A 4,344-nucleotide genomic window follows, 5' to 3' on the forward strand; every position below is an offset into this window, starting at 1 on the left:
AAACTCCAAAGCGCTAGGGATAGTAACTGATAGTCCAAAGAGAGCCTTATGTATTTTTTAGATTTTGGTTATTTATTAGTGTTTTAGCGGAAAAATAGAGTATGGTCCAAGTGGACAAAAGAAAAATAACGGAAGCATAAACATATGTCCAAGTGGACAAAGAGAAAATAGCGGAATTATAAACGTCCAAATGGACAAAGAGAAAATGGCGGAAAGTAAATATGATGAAATGATAAAATAAAGCGATAAAGCGAGAAATATAAAGAGCGGTAATATAAAGAGCGGTATAGTAAAGGTGCGGAAATTAAAGTTAGTTGTTAAGTGTTAAAGATAACCATCTTGAAACTTGTCAAGTATGTTATCAAAGTTAGTAGGAAGATCTATGGTGAGTGAATGATGCACTCGGATTTAAATTCAATGGGGTTTATCAGAAGCTTGATAAAATCATAGCGACTACACGATAAAAACCTCCACAAGTCTTAAATCAACCGCATACAATTCTCTTCCATATTTGATCTTTTTATCGAGTCGGGACAAATGTAGGAGAACTCTCCATGTATCAAGATTATCAATCAAAAGAAATAAGAAGGAGAAGAAGAAATGATCTAGCCTTTATCAAGAATCCATAGAATTCTCAAGATATTAAGACTTTCATCGATCAAAAGAAAGTAAGATGAAAAGATAAGAATGAAAACAAATTGATCTAGTCTTTATCAAGAATCCATAGAATTCTTATGATATTAAGACTTTCATCGATCAAAAGAAAATAAAGGAGAAGGAGAAGATAAAATGCATAAAGATAATCAACTCACACTATCATTAATATCATTCATCTAATATTATGGATTTGGTTCTTTCAAACCTATCAACATCCTAGATCCAATGATATTAATGAAGTGGAGGAAGAAGAAATAAAATTCACAAAAGATAATCATAAGAATGAGAACAAATTGATCTAGTCTTCATCAAGAATCCATAGAATTCTTATGATATTAAGACTTTCATCGATCAAAAGAAAATAAGATGAAAAGATAAGAATGAAAACAAATTGATCTAGTCTTCATCAAGAATCCATAGAATTCTTATGATATTAAGACTTTCATCGATCAAAAGAAAATAAGATGAAAAGATAAGAATGAAAACAAATTGATCTAGTCTTCATCAAGAATCCATAGAATTCTTATGATATTAAGACTTTCATCGATCAAAGAAAGATAAGATGAAAATAAGAATGAAAACACAAAAGATAATCAACTCACACTATCATTAATATCATTCATCTAATATTATGGATTAGGTCATTTCAAACCTATCAACATCCTAGATCCAATGATATTAATGAAGTGGAGGAAGTAGGAAGCCAAAACAAGCATAAAAAAGGCAAAAAACACATTCTGCCTTACTGGAAATCGATTTACCTCTGTAGGAAATCGATTTCCTGAGTGCAGAATTCAGTTCTGGGCGCAAAAACAGAGTGGAAATCGATTTCCCTCTGTAGGAAATCGATTTCCTGCGCACAGTTTTCAAAAAAACAGCATTATGAACTTTGAAACTTGATTTAGACAAACATACAAACACCTTATGATCACATATCCATAGGAGCACGAATTTTCCATCAAATCACCATCAAATAGCACCAATATAGCATCAAAGATGCATTGAACACAAGCAATAAAGATCTACATCTTAGAATTGAGAAATTTACCAATTCTTGAATTAAAGTGTTGAAGTAGCTTCAAGAACAAGCACAAAGTGTAGATCCTTCAAGTATGGAGATGAACAATCAAAGAAAAGAGTGAAATGTAGGAGGCTTAGTTCAAAATTAGCAAGATTCAATGTGAACCTTACTAATCTTATGAAAATGAACTTTGGGTGAGGGTTTTGGAAAGGGTGAGAAATGAATTTGCAAGCAATTTTTTGGCTCTCCAAGCTTGAGAAATGAGAGAGTAGAAGGCTCTATTTATAGAATTGGAGCAAGAGTAGTGGCAAATTGGTCTTTTTGTGTTTGGTGATTAACTTGTGTTTAATTGGTGATTAAAGTGGCAATTAAATGGTAAAAATGGTAAAATGAGGTTAAAGAGGGTTTAATGAATGAGTTAATTTTGATGAGGTGGAAAATTGGTAAAATGATCAAATAAAAAAGGTGCCAAAATGATGTCAAGCTTCCCTCTTATATTTTTTTGAATTTTGCGCACAGGAAATCGATTTCCCACAGGGGTAAATCGATTTCCACCTTCCAATTTTCAAAAATTGTTTTCTTGCACTGTTTTGATTTTTGCCCGATCTTTCACCTGTAAAATATAAACAAAAGAGACAAAACATATATTTTTTGATTTTTTTGTTAGTATAAACAAATAAAAGGCTATAAATGCTCGATAATTCCCCTCAGAGATAATCACAGTATCAAAGATAAAGCTTCACAATGGTGCTCTTGATTGATGATTGAATGCAATTGATGTATGATCTTAGGGTCAAAAATTGGGGTATGACAGATGCCCCTATTTAAGTTTCTTCGATTTGGAGATACGACGATTGGAAATCTTCGTTTTGACAAAAATCGAAGAGACTTAAATATATATAAAACACAATTTTTGAGCCTAAGATGCAATGCAATGTTAATGAATGCATGTGATGATAATAAAGCATGACAACACTGGGGAATAACAAGTGATCCACTGGGGAAAACAAATGTCTTGCTATAACTCCGCTGGGGAAACAAACGTCTTAGAAGCTCCACTGGGGAAGGCGAGACTTTGTTGGAGAGACGGAACTTTGGTGGGAAAAGAAACTTCTCTGGGGAAAACACTTCGCGTCAGAGAGGTTATAGCATCCTCTTTCACTGGGGATGAGAAAAAGGGAACATCCTCTTTCACTGGGGATGAGAAAGTATGCATCCTGAATTAGAATGCCAATCTTCCGTTAACAGAAATCACACCATCGTACCACTGATGATTGAAGAGAGGTATACCACCGTACCACTGATGATATGAAGAGAATTATACATCGTACCACTAATGATATGAAGAGAGAATACATCGACGTTCCACTGACGATAACACATACCAACGTTCCACTGAAGGCATGAAGAAGAAATATACCACCGTACCACTGATGACATAGAAGGGAGATATACCACCGTACCACTGATGATAGAGATAACAAAATACACCAACGTTCCACTGAAGGTGAACTACCAACGTTCCACTGAAGGTAGAAAGAGATATACATCGACGTACCACTGACGATAGAGATAACAAAATACACCAACGTTCCACTGAAGGTGAACTACCAACGTTCCACTGAAGGTAGAAAGAGATATACATCGACGTACCACTGACGATGAAAGAGAACAAAATACACCAACGTTCCACTGAAGGTGAACTACCAACGTTCCACTGGAGGTAGAAAGAGATATACATCGACGTACCACTGACGATGAAAGAGAACAAAATACACCAACGTTCCACTGAAGGTGAACTACCAACGTTCCACTGAAGGTAGAAAGAGATATACATCGACGTACCACTGACGATGAAAGAGAACAAAATACACCAACGTTCCACTGAAGGTGAACTACCAACGTTCCACTGAAGGTAGAAAGAGATATACATCGACGTACCACTGACGATGAAAGAGAACAAAATACACCAACGTTCCACTGAAGGTGAACTACCAACGTTCCACTGAAGGTAGAAAGAGATGATTCATCGACGTACCACTGACGATGAAAGAGATGTACCGCCGTACCACTGACGATAACACATACCAACGTTCCACTGGAGGCATGAAGAGATATATGCCACCGTACCACTGATGACATAGAAGGAGATAATTCATCGACGTACCACTGACAATGAAAGAGATGTTGTTCAAAGATGACATAGCCAAGCATGTCCCAAACTAACATCATAGCAGAAACTGCTATCAATCTTTTGATGGCTGGGGAATACTGAAGTTGAGGGAACGCAGTAACTGAGTTCTAAACCATATTCGAACCAGGCCAAAGGTGCATTGAGTGGAATACATTCTTCTGCATATGAATACATCAACATATTTATTCCTTGTAATGCACTCATGAATCCAAGTAAAAATTCTTTTATAATTTTCAAAAGGATTTTGTTGAAATCAATTTTCTCTTTGTTTCAAAAAATTACTATCAACAATAAATGACATTTTGAGAGATATGAAAGAAATAAGATTGCCAAATGAAAGGTAAAGGCTCAAACTTTCTTAATAGAATGGTAGCCTGCAAAAGGCAAGACCCCATGGATTATTACAAAGTTTGGAAAGTGGTAATTTTGTGGAAAAGGTACATTGAAATGTAATGACCCCATCCTCTCTCTC

The sequence above is a fragment of the Vicia villosa genome, linkage group LG3 (genome assembly GCF_029867415.1).
Source record: "Vicia villosa cultivar HV-30 ecotype Madison, WI linkage group LG3, Vvil1.0, whole genome shotgun sequence".
In the NCBI taxonomy this organism is placed as follows: domain Eukaryota; kingdom Viridiplantae; phylum Streptophyta; class Magnoliopsida; order Fabales; family Fabaceae; genus Vicia; species Vicia villosa.